Source organism: Protopterus annectens, chromosome 5.part1 (genome assembly GCF_019279795.1).
Source record: "Protopterus annectens isolate FY-2018-M chromosome 5.part1, PAN1.0, whole genome shotgun sequence".
NCBI lineage: Eukaryota > Metazoa > Chordata > Ceratodontiformes > Protopteridae > Protopterus > Protopterus annectens.
The window spans coordinates 628,166,259-628,184,180 of NC_056736.1; positions in this window are offsets into that span (position 1 = coordinate 628,166,259).

A 17,922-nucleotide genomic window follows, 5' to 3' on the forward strand; every position below is an offset into this window, starting at 1 on the left:
TTTATAATTCCAACATAGTATAAACATATACATGAAAAATGTAAGTAAAAAATTTTACTTAGTTATTTATTTGATGTAACTTCTCATTTTTAACACGACTGAAATATTACAATTGTCATTTAGACCGGGGCTATGAAATGCATTAAGTTTAATTTGCCATTCTAGTTCACAAAATTCTAATAGTAATGATAGAGGTCCTCCTCTAATACTCATGGGAATATGATCTATTCCCATGAAAAAGAACTTATGGTCAGGAAAATTCAACACGTGTTTAGCTAAAGCATTTTCCTGTTTATTAGTCCTCATGGCATAGACATGCTCGTAAATGCGTTGACGCAGTTTACGGTCTGTCTTGCCAATATAGAAGGCGGGACATGAATCACAAAATGCTCCATATATTACTGATTTAGTATTACAGTTAATTGTGTGTTTGATGGCATATTTAATGTCATTAACATAAAAATATAAACCTGCTCTAACCAGATGACACCAATTACAGGTTCCACAGGCTGTGGAGCCTTTACATTTAGTAAATTGTTGCTTTTGTTTAGATTGTAAGATATCTTTTAAGTTCCTACCTTTTTTGAAAACTACTCTAGGGAAAGGTCCTAATTTTTCAAACAAAAAGACGTCATTTCTAATAAGTTGCCAGTTTTTGGTTAGAATGTTACAAATACTTCCTGCATCATTACTAAATGTTGTGATAAAACTGGTAGAGAGGTTAACTTTAACATGATGAAAATGCTTGATGTTAATAACATTAGAGGATTGGTTCTTCTCTCTATTCATAAGGTCACAGTCACCTACCGATTCAATAGAGACTACCATTTCTTCATCAAGTGCTTTAAATAATGGTTTATAGAAACCAACTGATCTCTTCACTTCAATTTCAGTAATGATCTCATTTAATAATGTATCTGGATAACCTCTGTTCACAAATTGATTTCTAAGAAAGACGCATTCTTGGCTAAAAGAGGAAGCTGTATTACACATACGCACAGCTCTAACCAGTTGACCCTTTATAATAGCTTTCTTCTGTTTGAAAGGGTGCTGGCTAGTGAAGTGCAAAATAGAGTTGCAATAGGTGGTTTTTCTAAACACCTTAGACAAAAAGACTCCTATAGTATTGTCTTTACTCAGGTGGACATCTAAGTAATCGATCTCTTGGGAAGAGAAACAGTATGTAAATTGGAGGAAACTAGTCGTTTGATTCATGAATTCAACAAGGGCCTCCGCCTCAGTTGCGTTACCTTTGAACAAGATAAAAATATCATCAAGGTAACGCGTATAGAGGCGTAACTGGTCGTTGAATAAAGGATTAGAAAGGATAAACTTATATTCCCAAAAAGCCATGAATAAGTTGGCAACACTGGCTCCACAAGGGGAGCCCATGGCTACCCCTTGTTTTTGTAGGAAGATTTCATCATTGAATATGAAAAAATTGGATTCCAGGACTATACTAAGTAGTTCAGTGACTATACTGATTTCATTGTTTGTGGCTCCTAGATCTTGTAATTTCATCCCAACCCACTCGGTGGCCTCTTGGTGTGGGATTGAGGTGTATAAGTCCACCACGTCTATGGTAAGAAAATTGTAAGCTGTGTTAAATGTAACTTCGCTTACATTACTAAGAAATGTCCAGGAATCTTTGCAAATGGATGGGATGTTCTTTAAGTATTTAAGCAAGATATAATCAATTAGTTTTGCACTATTGTATGTCATAGAAAACCTCCCATCTATTAGTGCTCTCATAGGGGGATCCTCAAGGTTCTTGTGAATCTTGGGAATACCAAACATCACTGGTACTTTGGGGAAGGAAATATCTAGGAAATTGTATAATTCCATATCAATTTTTCCTTCCAGGAACATGTCTCGTAGGTATCCTCTAATCCTCCTATGTGTTACATTCATTTCATTAATAGATGAGGAACAATATGCAGTTGAATCCAAAACTAAAGACATTTTATCTAGATACATACTGTTGTCAAAGATGACTAAACCTCCCCCTTTGTCTGGTTTTATTGCTCTAACTGGTAAAAGTTTAAAGTCAGACAGGGCACTTCTCTGTTCCTTAGTAATATTTTGAACATTCTTGGGCCTCCTAACATTTGTCAAATTTCTGAGGTCCAATTCACACACGTTTTCAAAAACATTCAAACCAGCGTGTAAAGGGGGGTTAAAAATACTCGGATTTTTCAATTCAGAGTGGGGTAAAGGAATAGAATTATTAAATAACAAATCTAAATTCAATTTCCTCACATAACATTTAAGATCGATAATTGTTTTAGTGAGGTCAAAATTTGAACTAGGTACAAAGGTATTACCCCGTGACAAGATTTCAATAAGTTCAGGTGATAACAACACATTAGAAAAATTGTAAATAGTAAAGTCTCCTTTTATATTGGTCTGGATTTGTAATCCAGAATTCTCATGAGAAGTTATATGGTAAGAGTCATCCAGTTGTTCCGGGTTCTGCTCCTCGTTTGATAAGTCCGTTGGGGTTGACCTAAAAAATTATTGTTGGTTTTGTTGTTGTTATAATTATTAGTAGGGCAATTCGTAGAGTTACTTTTCCTAATTCTATCATTACTCGTGTTGTTATTCGCTTGGGGTCTAATATTCGATCTTGTGTTATTATTATTAGAATGGTTTCTATCCATAAGTTGATTGGAACCATGAGCTTGGACATCCTCTTCAAAGGTGTCCAGGCTGTCCAAACCAGTAGCAGACCCTTTCTGTAGTTTAGGATAAGCCTGAAAATGTTGGTATGCAAATCTGTCTCTACTAAGTTTTTTCACTTTATTTTGTTTAAGTTTTGTCATCAGACCATCAATGCTGATGAAAATGCGATCATAATCAAATTTATATCGCATAAATTCTATGTCCAGCTTGATGACATCATCCAAGGACTTAATCTCCTCTGTAATAGAAGCAATATTGGTGGAGTAGTGTTTAATTAGAAGCTCGAGGAGTTGAGCACCCTGGCGTTCAAATAAAGAAACTAAATCCATTAAAAATTCAGGCCCCTGTATAAGTCCTGAAGGGGCGAAGACAGAGCGTAACCCTTTTGGTACGATGTTTTCGTTCAGACACTGCTGGAAGTAAGACACTTCCAGCTGTAGTTTTTTCAGTTTTACTAATTTAACATCCAGTTTCTTTAGATTATCCATAATAGAATTGACTGAATTCAACTGTAGCTCACCATTCAAGGCCGGTCGTTCCAAAGCTGGAGCACCTGAAAAAGCGAAGGCTTCCAGATTATCAATCCATTGCGTGATTGTTGGGACGCCAATAAGCCTAGGATCGTTGTTTGTATTCCTCTGCTGCTCTTCAGCACTAGAAGTCGAGTCTCCGTTGTTGGAAAGATTATGTTGTCCAGTAAGGGAAGATCGATCACTAACATCCTCAATAGGGACAGCGGTATTTGAATGAACACTTCCCTGCCCAGCAGGGATACTACTTGATGGAGTACATAGATTGCCCCTGTTTTCAAAGGCTTGCATACGTTTATGAAGTGAATCAATTTTCTGTGATAATGATAACAAAATAGAGCCCATGTCCAATTCCGTATTCGGGCGATGGTCATCATCCGAGTGGAAAATAGCAGGTGTACTGGGGCTACTTGACCTCTCCGAAGCCATAACACTCAACAAACCAAATGAACAACGGCACCACAGACTGTAGAAAACAAATACGGGAAGGTAACAGCTCACAGAAACACCAAAATCCGATGAAGAAATAAATCCAACAGTTCTTAATCATCCAGATCTGAACGCAACTTTATTACCAAAAAATAAAAGCGTTTTCGCTACAAAAACAGAAGTGTAGCTTCTTCAGAGACAATAAATTTATGTTAATGACATTAAATATGCCATCAAACACACAATTAACTGTAATACTAAATCAGTAATATATGGAGCATTTTGTGATTCGTGTCCCGCCTTCTATATTGGCAAGACAGACTGTAAACTGCGTCAACGCATTTACGAGCATGTCTATGCCATGAGGACTAATAAACAGGAAAATGCTTTAGCTAAACACGTGTTGAATTTTCCTGACCATAAGTTCTTTTTCATGGGAATAGATCATATTCCCATGAGTATTAGAGGAGGGCCTCTATCATTACTATTAGAATTTTGTGAACTAGAATGGCAAATTAAACTTAATGCATTTCATAGCCCCGGTCTAAATGACAATTGTAATATTTCAGTCATGTTAAAAATGAGAAGTTACATCAAATAAATAACTAAGTAAAATTTTTTACTTACATTTTTCATGTATATGTTTATACTATGTTGGAATTATAAAGTATTTTAATATTCTTCCTTGTTTGATACATATATATATATATATTTTTTTTATATCATCTTTTATCTTGTTTTTATTTGATTAATTTATTCAATCAATAATAATAAATGTTATCATTCATTATAGCACTATTTGATGGATTTCCAATTAAAGCACATAGAGAGAAGTGGAGCGCCAGTGAGGAAATGACGTTATTTGACACTCATCTTCCTTATTTTAACTGTATCTTTTGGCGCTAAACCTCTTATATGCTTCATTGATTGTCTCTGAAGAAGCTACACTTCTGTTTTTGTAGCGAAAACGCTTTTATTTTTTGGTAATAAAGTTGCGTTCAGACCTGGATGATTAAGAACTGTTGGATTTATTTCTTCATCGGATTTTGGTGTTTCTGTGAGCTGCTACCTTCCCGTATTTGTTTTCTACAGCTTGAGTAGTGATCCCAGTCTATATTTGGATAGTTGAAATCACCCAGTATGATGGTGTTTGGAGATACATTTATCCCCTCCAGTGTTTTCAGGAAAGCTGTGTGAGGTTCCTGAGTTTGAGAGGGTGGACTGTAACATGCTACAAATTGCAGAGCAGTCTTGCCTACGGTTAATTGCACCTGGATGGTCTCCGATGCATCGTGCGTTGCCACCAACCTTGAGGTGAGGGTGTCCTTGATGAATATGGACACCCCCCCTCCTTTCTTGGTGTTGTCCGGATTTTGGGGCCGGAACACATGATATGAGGTAAAACCTGATAGTGCCGGGGTGCTCTCAGGAGCCTTGAACCAGGTTTCAGTCACAGCACAGACATCGATGTTCTCCATACTGAGAAGGGCTTTGAGTGCGTGCATCTTGAGGTTGAGACTTTTGGCATTGAGCAGCATTACCCTTAGTTTTTTTCCTTTTTTGTGTTCTAGGGTGGTAGGTTTAGAATTTGAGCCTTGCCTAAAAAAGGCACTATGGGGGTGGCAAGAGCCTTTGCCAAAATCCGGAAGCCCAGGGGTGACAGGTGCAAGCTGTCCCTTGCGAAGCAGCGTGGCTTGTCCAGCATGTCATCCCAGGCAGACAGACATTGGATCCCCTTTGAATGACACCATAGTTTAAGCCAGCTATTAAAGCTGATCATCTTGTCTCTGTATTGTGGCATCATTCTTGGTGAAGGTAGGATACTGCTCAAGGTCAGGGTCATACCTGCCTGGGCTACATAATCAGAGAGCTCCTCTATGTCTCTCTTCATGTAGTCCAGGGAGGTACGTCTCAGGTCGTTCACACCAGCATGGACAATGACTGAGTCATACTTGTACCTGCAGTTGAGTGACCTGAGTGCTTGCATTATGTGGCGGATTCTAGCGCCCGATAGGCAGCTTACTGTGACCTTCTCCTTACTCAATCTTGTGAGCGGGACGTCAGTGTGTCTGACTATGGAGTCACCTATGATGAGTGTGTTTGGCATTGTGTTTGGCCTTAAGAGCTGTGACTGTTTGGCACACTGACTCTGTGGTCTATGTGTTGCATGTGCTGTGCCCTGTGGTGGCAGTTGTTTGGGTGTCTGCTTTGGTGGCCTCTGCTGTTTTGGTAGATTTTTGATCAGAGCCTCCGAGTATGTCTTTGTGTGTTTATGTGTGTGATTTGAAGTTGTGATAGTGCTATGTGAGTCTGGGTTTGTGGTGTGTGTGTGGTTACCTTCTCCTCCTGTCTGGTCTTGCCAGTCCTATGTTGAGAGAGCTCAGCCTCCAGTTTGGCTATATAGTTGCATCTCTCGCATGTATTTGTGTTTTGTGGGAGAAGGAGAGGGTTGTCTGTGTACATGAGGCAATTGTAACATTGCCTCAATATTCCCAGATTCACCAGCTGAGCAGGAGAGGACACTAGCAACTGATCCCTCGACATGCTAGAAGGAGTAGACAAAAACTTTATGTAGATGAGTTTGAAAAAGACTTCGGGGGATGTGGTGATCGAAAAAGGGTTTTTAGGCTGGTGGGGTACTATGTATAATAAAAAGTGCTATATCAGAGTAAAAAGTACTTTAGGAGCAAGTGCTAGGATTTACAGATAGAGAATAGTCTACTTAGGAATCAAGTAGAGCTGGACTTTTTAGATAGAGAATAGGCTGGTTAGATTAGCAGTACAGTTCAAGAAGAGCTGTTCTAAGGGAAAAAATGAAGAGTGGACTTTAGGTAGCCCGAATAGTTTAACCTTGATTAACCACCGCTGCTCTTGTGTGCTCCTGTGGCAACTCCACGCTAAAGCGTGCTTTATAGCAGGGGGCTGGAAAAGGCAGGAAATGACCCAAAATGGCCAATAAACTACAAGTTACTGTCTTAAACCACTCCTCTGAGGACAAACAGGCAGCTCAGTACTCCCCACTCTCACTGGTGAGTAAAGAAACTTCCCCCTGACCAAACAAGGAAAATGGAGAAGCACAGGAACCAAGACAAAGCCCAGGGATCAGCAAAATCTGATCACTGGAACAAACTATCAGGAAAGTATGGAAAACAAGAGTATTTTTTTGGGTTTTTTTTTTCAAGTTTTTTACACAGATAGAACAGAAAACACAATAAATGCTATGTTTTTCGATTAAATGCTATCAAAAGCTAGTTCACTTGAGTGTATTAGCCTGTAGTTTAACTTTTAAGCAAACTTAAACTAGGAAGTGCAATAAACAATTCAAGCTTAAAAAAACAGGAAAAACAGGTAATAATTCAATAAAATAGGCAGAAATCGTCGTCGAAAGGCACAAAAGGTCGAAAATGCAGAAAAAAATAATGGAAGAGGCTGAATATGTAATTGTATCACAATGTGAGATTCCAGAAAAGGGCTCCAAACAGAGGCCTATGGAATGTGTAATGAAAGAGTCTGAATATGTAACTTAGCCCAGTCTTGTCTTGCTGAGGATGTGGTTCTCCTCACTAACCTGTTGTTACACTGACATCATGCTTGAGACTTCATCAGCTGAGGAACTAGATATAACTAAGTAAAAGCTTCCCAATATATAAATAAAATCTGCAACTTCCCACAGCTATACTGAATAGCTATAACCACGCATTTGTTTTATGTTTATTTGCACACATCTGGCATTTTACAGTAGGAATTTCATCTGCATTGACATATCTATGGATCGTTGTTGATAATTTTTGTAGAAGAAGAAGTGACTTATGAAAAGAAACTGCTCAGCACTATTTATCTGTTTCAAAACATCTAACATTTCCTGTTGCTCCAGCTTATGTGAATTAACCAAAATTAGTGACTAACCGAATAGCAAACCATCCACACTACCAGCTAACACCTCCTTAACCACCACCATCCATTTTGTTTCATCTTATTTATTTATTCATTCAGTTGTTTGTTGATTTATCTGGTAGGTGGATTAGCTGCAAGGCCCTTTTTAGCCATGATATAGCTTCAGATTTGAGCTGTCCTAGGAAAAGACACAAGACAATAAAAGAAATTATACTGAAAAGATGTCACACATAATAGAGAAATATTAAATACATTATTTATGTTGTATTAAAATGAATTGAAATGCTCAATTTTATAGGCACTGGATTGCCCTACAACAGGAATTTCATGTTTATCACCCAGAGCATGGTGACAGGAATTTCATGTTTATCACCCAGAGCATGGTATCAAATAATCTTGGCTCCCAAGATCTTATTTAGTACTAATACAATCAAATCTAAAAAAAATCAGTATTAATGCATTTAAGAATAAACAAGGAAAATAAGACTATGGTGACTAAAATTGTCTAAGGCACAAGAAGAAGAAAAAAAGGAATTACAAGAGAGATGGACAGATGTTCATCGTGTTACACTGCTGCAGTCATTACACTTGGGTTATCCTGCCGTCAGGCGGTTCCCCAGTCGGCCTGAGTTCCAAAGTCTTGGTCCGGTGTCGGTTGTTGTCGCCTACTCCCTGACATCAGTGTGGCAGGGGTATATAAGATGCAGCCGATGCCATCTTCTTCAGTCTTTCTTGCCGCGCGGTGCACGAAGCAAAAGCAGTTCGCAAGTGCCGGTCGGCCGTCTCCTGAGATTTTCATTCCGAATCCAGAACCAAAGAGCTAAGTACCCAATTGGGGAAACGTTTTCTTGCCTCAGACTGATGTCATTAAAAGTTAATAACTGTATTTCTTGTGGGAAGCAAATACCTCATAAGGATTTCCATTCTTACTGTATCCCATGCCTAGGCCCAGACCATGACGTCACTGGTTGTTGGTTTTGTGCTAGGTTTAACAAACGCACTATTAAACGTCGGTTTGATTTTGCCTCACATTATTTTGGTAGAAAATTCAATTATACCATGCCATCGGAACTACCAATGACCGGAATACATAAAAAGCGCAAAGACAAGGATAGCCATCCGAGGCCAAAAACTGATGACAAAGCCTCTTCTAGGCCAGTCGCCGGTTCTCCGGTTTTCAGCAAGGCGCCATTGCAGCCCCTGATGACTGCTTTTGTAGAACCACAGGCCACCTCTGACTCCATGTGGAGATGGCTGGGCCTTTGGACGCACAAGTTATTCAGCCTACCGAAACTAATCTTTCAGAGGGATCCGGAGTAGCTGAGCTACCCGCAGCTTCAGAGGGTGTTTTCAGACCTACTCAGTTAAGCATTAAACCCTCTGCTAAGTCTAAGCCAGCCTTAAAATCAAAGAAACAAATACAGCATTATCCAGCACAGGCCTCCATGCCTAAGAAACAAATGCTCAAGATGGCCGAAGACCTAATCACTCTGATCAGGAGGTCCCATCCCCCTCCTGATAAAAGGCCTAGACAGGATGCAGACTATGACTCATCCGACCAGTTGTCCATCTCTTCAGATGCATCCTCAGACCTAGAATATTCCTTGCCCCCTTATGAGGATTCTGATGCTGAGGAGTCAATTCCATCAGCCTCTCCACCTGAGAAATACTCCTTTGGGGAAACCACAAATTTCTGTACAAAAGCCCTGTTGCTGACCCTGAAACTATTTCCCAGGGGCCCAAAGGGGTTAAGGCCTCATCAGCCAAGAATCCGGTTCCCTCTGACAGAGATTCCAGAGCATTAAACAGAGGGAGAAAGAAAGTATATACGTCTGCAACTTTAGCAATGAGAGCCTTAAATTGCCAGTTTCACATGCTAAAATATCAGCAATTTCTACTGTCTCAGTTGAAACAAAAAATGCTTCCAGATTCAGATCCTCCTACTTTTAAAGAAATGCAGGATTTATTGCATGCAGCTGAACAGGTGGGAAAACATACTTTGCAATGTGGTTTTGACTCTTTAGAGGCCTCCTGTAGAGCAGCCGTTACAGGCTCTGTCATTAGAAAACATGCTTGGTTAAAAGAACATACATTACAAGACCATGTTAAAGCAAAATTATTGGATGCACCTTTGCAGCAGGATGTGTTATTTGGAGTTAAGGCAGAAGAGGTATTAAAGAAACTGGAGGATAAGGCAAAGCATATGCAAATGGTGAAAGATTTCTTACAGGTTCAGCCTCCTAGATTTAGCAGAAATTGGCCAACTAAGAATTGGTCCTTTCCAGTTACAGACAGACCTCAAAGGGGCAGATACAGACATCCAAGAGGTAGAGGTCAACCACAAGATCCTTATAGGCCTCAACAATGGGTTGCATCAGGCCAGAAAGAAGGGGAAGACAGGCCCCAATCATATAAAAAGCAGCCCCAATGACTTCCCGCTACAGCTGCCAAACAACTCTCTCTTGCAGCCCCCTTGGGAGGACAACTGGCACTTTTTTTTATCACAATTGGCATATGATCACCAAAGACAAATGGGTTCTCAGCATTGTATCTCAAGGTTACAGGTTCCACTTTCACACTCTGCCAAGGTTAAAAGGAATGCCAAATCTGCCACCAAATAAATGGGCAGAGGCTCAAAAACAAATTACAGCACTCATGGATATGAGAGCTATTCAAAAGGTACCACCACAGGAGCAAGGACAAGGATTTTACTCAAGACTCTTTCTAGTTCCCAGGAAGGACAAAGCCTGGAGGCCCATTCTGGATCTTTCTTCTCTAAACACTTTCCTGGATGTTCCGAAATTCAAAATGTTGACACTACAGCAGCTTCTTCCCATGCTGGGCAAGAAAGCTTGGCTCGTGACATTGGACCTCAAGGAGGCATACCTGCATATCCCTATCAGACAAAACTGCAGAAGATACCTCAGATTCATAGCTGGTTTAATGCATTATCAATTCTCTGCACTGTCTTTTGGCTTATCTACTGCGCCCAGGGTCTTCACAAAGTGCTTGGCACCAGTAATTCTATTTTGCAGACAGAAAGGAATTCAAATGTATCCGTCCCTGGACAACTGCCTGATTCAAGCAGAGAGCAAGGACATTCTTCTAAAGCATCTGGCATTTGTAAAAAAGTTATTAAGTTGCCTGGGGTACACAGTAAACGAAAAGAAATCAAAACTAGTGCCCTCACAAGAGATAATATTCCTGGGTGCCAGCTTGAACACAATGTCCCAGACGGCTTATCTCATGCCAGACAAGCAAGGACAACTGACTCAATACTTTCAATTGATGGCAATAAAGACCTAACTCCCTGCAAGAAAAATTCTGCAGACCTTGGGTTACATGGCATCTTGCATACTACTAATTCCATATGCCAGACTGCATATGAGGAAACTACAATGGTACCTAAAGAATGTATGGTCTCAACACTGTCAAAGTTTGGAAACAGTTATACCACTAATTCCTTGCCTTCAACAGGAGTTTCAATGGTGGGCTCAAGCTTGTCACCTTAACAAGGGACAGCCTTTTACTCAACCCACAGCCAGGCAAACACTGACAACAAATACATCGGATTATGCCTGGGGAGCACACATGGCAGGCAACTGTATTCAGGGCAAGTGGCCCACAGAACAAAGGCATCCTTCACATCAATCAAAAAGAGATGCTAGCTGTACAAAATGCCCTTATAGCTTTCAAGGACCTGCTGCATCCAGGACAACTACTGCTAAAGACAGACAACACTACAGTTATGTGGTACATAAACAAGCAAGGGGGCACACACTCCTACCCCCTCTGCAGGCAAGCCATGACCTTGTGGAACACAGCTCTAAACTATCAAGTTCATCTGCAAGCACAATTCCTGCCAGGAGAGAAAAACACACTGGCAGATGACTTAAGCAGAAACATCATGGATCCCCACGAATGGAAATTGAATCCACAGATATTCAGAATAATAACACAGAAATGGTGGAGCCCGGACATAGATCTGTTTGCATCCCCAATGAACTGACAGCTACAGAAATTCTGCACAAGGAATTACTATCCACAAGCATGGAAAGTGGCTGCCCTCTCATTCAGCTGGAAAAACCTACAAGTATACGCTTTCCCACCATTACCTCTCCTGCCAAAGGTACTCATAAAAGCCAGGCAGGAAGAGCCAAGGATGATCTTGATTGCAGCAGACTGGCCACGCCAGCACTGGTACCCAATCTTAAAGAACTTAGCACAAGGACCACCCTGGATTTTGCCTGAAATCCCACATCTGCTGACTCAGCACAAAAATCAGATACTACACAGCCAGCTAAAGACCTTAAACTTAGCTGCATGGAAGATTCCTTAGTCAAGCAGGCAATGCCGCTCTCCAAAGCTGTTATGGATGTCATTCTAGAGGCCAGAAGGCCTAGTACCAGGAAAGCCTATTCAGATAAATGGAAGAGATTATGTGCTGGAACCAAACACACAGCCTTGACCCTCATGTTCCAAACATTCCTCAGATACTACAAACTTTAACTGAGATGCTGGACAAGGGACTCTCCTTCTCATCCATCAAGATCCACACCTCTGCCATCTCTGCTCATTACAACACGGATCCACCAATTTTCTCTAATCCTTTGCTAAGACAGTACCTCAGTGGGGCTAAAAACATAAGACCGCCCCATAGAGCACCTACTCCAACTTGGGACCTCAACTTTGTTTTGGAAAAATTGACTTTACCTCCTTTTGAGCCAGCTAACACAGCAGAATTAAAATATATCTATTGGAAAACTGCTCTACTCCTGGCAATAACATCAGCACGAAGAGTTTCAGAATTACAGGCACTAATGGCAGTGGAACCTTTCCTCATTTCCACCAAGACAGGGTGTCTTTAAGAACTAACCCTACGTTTATGCCAAAGGTGGTATCCAGTGTGGCTCTAAACCAAACTATTCATTTGCCAACTTTTTATCCAAAACCACAGAATAAAGGGGAGAGACTACTGCATTCCTTGGACATTCATAGGCAGTTACGCTTCTACTTGGACAAAACCAAAGCTTTCAGGAAATCTGAGCAATTATTGGTAGCATATGCTGCAGGAGCACAGGGAAAAGCCATTTCAAAACAGACTATTTCAAAATGGATAGGACATTGTTATATGTTTCTGCTATACACACCATGGGAAACCTGTACCTAGCAGCATTAGATCTCACTCCACTAGGGCAACAGCCACTTCAACTGCCTACCTCAGAGCAGTACCTACCAAGGATATTTTGGAAGCAGCAACTTGGAGTTCTGTGCATACCTTCACCAAGCATTACCATTTGCCTCTATACTCTAAATCCAGAGCTGGCTTCGCCACTGCAGTACTGCAGGGCCTTATAGCCACCCCTAATGCCTTATAGATCCAGCCACCCTACCTCAGCTTTGGGATTCTACCCAAGTGTAATGACTGCAGCAGTGTAGCACAATGAACATAGTACAGTTTTGTACCTACCATAAATGTAGATGTTCGAGTGCATACACTGCTGCAGTCCAGGTTACCCTCCTTCCCCTCTTACTTGCTGGTACGTACCTATGTCTACCACCCTTTACTACCTATGGGGAGTATTTGCTGGTAGCTGAAAGTTGTTGTTTGCTTTTATCATGTATGTTTTATTAGCAATTTGAATTGCCTACCTTTTTGGGGGTACCTGACATCTGGGGCAAGAAAAACTGAAGAAGATGGAATCGGCTGCATCTTATATAACCCTGCCGCATTGACGTCAGGGAGGAGGCAACAGCAACCAATGCTGGGCCAAGACTTTGGAACTCAGGCCAACTGGGGAACCGCCTGACGGCAGGATAACCCAAGTGTAATGACTGCAGCAGTGTATACACTCGAACATCTACATTTATGGTAGGTACAAAACTGTACTTTCTCCAGAAGTCCAAACAGCAAATAGCAAAACTGAAACATGTCTGGGACACAATATCAAAACAACTCAGACAAGACCACCAGTACAAAAAGAAAGTTGCCATATAAAACAGTGCAACTGTTTGCGTTTGGATTCTCAGATAGTCAGTAAAGTGCAAAAGGTTAAATCAGTATCAGGAAATTGTCCAAATGAAATGGCAATATCTGGCTTTTGGCTTTTCCCGGTTAGGGGTCGTCACAGTAGAACTCCGGTCCGCTAATGATTGGCAGTGAATTTTTACAGTGTCGAGTTCCCAGCCTGGCACCCAACCTTCAAAGAAGGCACACACACATGTTCAGACCTACCTGCATGTCTTTAAATTCACTCAACCACAGGGAGGACATGCAGACTCCACACAGAAGGCGCTCCAGCCGAAAATCAAACCAGAGAACCTCTTGCTGTGAGGCGACAACGCTAACCGCTGCACCACCGCAACCTCAAATTAAATGGCAATACAAACAACCAAATTTTTATCACTCACTGAAAAGACTGTAAAAGAGCATAATACATGTAAATGCAAGCTAGGGCAAGATATACAGGCTGCCTCTGTCCAATAGAAACATATATGCTAGATCCAGGGTGTTTTTCTGATTTCCCATCCAATGGGCCAGTTTCCTCATGAATAGGGTTCGGAAAGAGGTCTGCTTCATATGGATGGGAAGCCTGTTCCAGAAGAGGGGAATTCTCTGAGACGTACCTGTTTCTCCAACATGTCCTGTTTACATCACAAGCAAAGTTTAAATCCTGAGATTGGTTAATTCGGATGCTATTTATTTTGCAGATGTACAAAACGTCCATCAGAGTGGGTTCCAAGGATACCTAGTATGCCAGGCATAAATCACTTCTCAAAAGTCTGGTGGAAGAGTATAAAGATAGGGCATTGAGGCAATCTGCATAAGACATGCTGTTTATGCCCTGTATTCCTTTTATGAGGAACGTCTGCAGACATTAAAGTTGTTGCATATCCCTGGTCAGGTACATACTGAAGGGAGTGTTATACTCAATGATGGGCCTGATGAAGGACAACTACAGTTAGGCTAAAAATCCCTGAAATGATTTGTCAAACCTATTTTCCGCAAAGGCTCTTCAAAGACCAGGGAACCCAAATAGCAACCTGATATTATGAATTACTCTGTGAGTGCACACTTAAGCTAGCAGTAGATTGCTAGTTAAAAATGCTCAGCATTGTTGATTTGTTTCAGAATATCTAATATTTTCTGCTGCTACTGTAGCTTAGCTGGATTTGTAGAACCCAGTAAACTAGTTTCTGAATGAATAATCCTCTCTCTCAACCCTCCAGTCAACCCCTCCTTAACAAGCATTCCTTATATATCTATAGGACTGATAACAGGAAATTTGTGTTTATTACTGACAGTATAATATTAAAGAGGTTTGGCACCCAAGAAAGTGTTTAATCCTAGTTAGAGAAAGTGCAATTACAAACAGCAAATAAGAAGCAGAGTACTGAAATCTATTAAAAGTTCCTTAGTGACTTAAAACAGAGCCATACACTGTAACAATGGAGGACAATAAGAAACATTAAACTAACTATTAAGGGGAAACCTTTAAAGATAAAGAGAGTGACATAGCACAGTGTCTGTGATATAGTATGTTGTTAAGAGATATTCAGTGTCTCCCTGGGGCACAAGGGGAGGATGCTTGAGAGGATCTAGTTATTAGCGTTTTTCCTAACTATAGATGTTATGTAGTCCTATCTCACCGTAATTCTTGCTGGATGGGTTCGGCTCTGACTCGGCCGATATTAAAGCTTGAGAGATTTTACTGGCTCGAGGCTATCCCCTATCCCATGGTGTACCACAGCAATTCCCCAGATCTCATTTGCCTTGAAAGCTTCGAGGTTTTCTTTACTGGCTCATTGGCTAAGTAGAATTTTTCGATATTTTTGCCTATTTTTCTTATTCCTTTTTATTAATAGTTTTACCTTTATTATCTAGAGTGATTGCATGAGTGTTATCATCCCCTGTCCCTTTCTTTAAGGATTGTATGGCCCATTTAAGTTAGAGGGCCGTAATCGCCTGTTTAAATTAGAGGGTCTTCCTCTCTGTGTGCTAGTTTCTTCTTTTTTCTTTTCTTAAAAAAAAAAAAAATCAAAATGTCAAAGGATAAAGATAGAGAACACAGAGAACACCACCCTTCTAGCTTTAAAAAGTGTGATAAGTGTTCTCAGAAAATGTCGTTCACCGACAATCACACCAGTTGTGTATATTGTCTTGGGGAGCCTCATTGGCAAGAACCCTGTACTTTTTGTCATATGTTCAGTACCATGGTTCGTAATGAATGTAAAAGGAAACTTATTGATAGGGGTCTGATAAGAAGTTCCTTCCAAGAACAGCTGGAACAAGGTCAGATGGGCCGTATTGTGCTGGAGCCCTCGGTTCCGAGAACTCTTTCTGCTTCCTCGGAATCAGTAACTCTAACTTCATCTGTTCATTCTGGAGCCAAAGAGTCTGGGAGCCGACACTCTCCAGTCGACTCCAGAAGGGATAGTCGCACTGTTTTTTTTTCCAATCCGACCCTCCCTCTCAGTGTTTTGGCTCGTGTGAGCGTGGCTGCCACATCCACTTCGGAGCCTGCTCCTCTGGTTTGGAGTCAACCTACCGCTTCCTCAGAGCATAGGTCTTCTTCAGAGTGTAGTGGTGAGGCCTTTGAGGCAATAGAGAGAGCTTTGTCAAGTACTAAAGCCCTGCCATTGGACCTTAAGTCCCTCCAGCAGCCGGTAGCAGCTTCTTCTCCCCCGCCTGCCCCCAAGCATAGGGAACCAGACCCACAAGGAGCCCCCATAGGAGGTGCCCTCTCTTCCAAAACCTTCACAGATTACCCCACTGGAAAGGTCCCTTGGAAGAGAGTTTGCAAGAGGAAGCATATTGACTCTCCCAAGTCTGTCACTTCTGACACTGATTTGGCTGAGTCAGAAGGGTCCCCAAGATCCCCCTCTGAAGATGTCTCTTTTGCAGACATCCTAGAAATCCTCAGACAGAGGGGTGATTGGAAGACCGCTAACCCTACTGAGGACGAATCAGTATTACTTGAGGCTTTTGGTTCCCGACCTTCCATCTCCTGGGTGACACTGCCATATGATCAACTGCTAGGGGTCATATCTCGGAAAGCTTGGAAATCTCTGGACACAGTGGAGCCTGTCCTGAAGAGGCCAAATAAATTTATTACTGCTCCAGAAGACAAAACCTTTCTAACCAAGGGAGTACTTGTGAATGCTATGGTGGCAGCAGCAGCCACAAAGAAGGCATTATCTGAGACATCCTCAAATATCCATCCTCCTAATAAAGAGTCTAGGACGATGGATAGGTATGGAAAGCATACTTTTTCTTCGGTGGCTTTTACCTTATGATCGCTGAACTACCTGTCCCATTTTCCTAGGCTACAAAGGGATCTCCTAAAAGAGTTGGGATATTCCCTTCAGGGTTCAGTAGCTTCGGGATCCGCTGACAAGGTATTTTCTCAGCTCTCTACACTTACCTCTATTGCTAACTCCTCCATGAGACTGATTTCTTATGCAGCTGATGGAGCGAACAGGGTGGCTGCATCAGGAATATCTCTTAGGAGATATTCCTGGATGCGTCTATGCAATTTTGTGGAATTCTTTAAGTCTTCCTTTACCAGTGTCCCCTTTGATGGTTCAACTCTTTTTGGACCTCAGGTAAAAGAGACTTTGACCACGTGTGAGCAGGAATGGAAAACCTTATCTTCTGTGGGCGTCCGTTTTTCCCTTCCTTCCAGACTCTATCCCAAGGGTCACACAGGAGGAAAAATGTGGTTCCATAAATCACAAAAAGGTTTCCCTCAAGCACATGGTCAACCCTCCCCTAGAGGCAGAGGGGGAGGTAACAATGGAAGGCGCCGTTCTCACAGCAGAGGGGGTCCACAACACCAGGGTGATAGAGATGCTTTCTCTGATCAGCCCTTTCATCGCCCCTGAAGGGTTGCCCGACTCTGGAGGCAGTCAGGGGTCATATCTCACTGTACCCAAGCACCTGGCTACAGATTTCTCAAGATCGATGGGTACAAAATATAATTTCCAGAGGTTGCCTCATTTCTTTTGTTTCTGATCCCCCTACAAATCAGTCTTTACCAGAGGTACCACCCAAACAGATAGACTGTGCAACATTAGAGGTTATCTCGTTGCTTCAAAAAAGAGTCATCCAAGATATCCCCACAGAGCAAATAGGATCCAGACCTTACTCACGATTTTTTTAGTTCCAAATAAGACCGGGTACTGGAGACCAGTTCTAGATCTCAGCAAGCTGAACAAGTCTGTAAAAAATATCGAAGTTCCGAATGATCACTCTGCAGTCAATTTTTTCGTTTATTGGAAAAGACAATTGGATGTGTTCCATAGATCTTCAGGACACGTACTACCATATCAAAATGGACAGGCACTCCAGAAGACACCTACTCTTTCGGCTGGGAAACAGTCATTT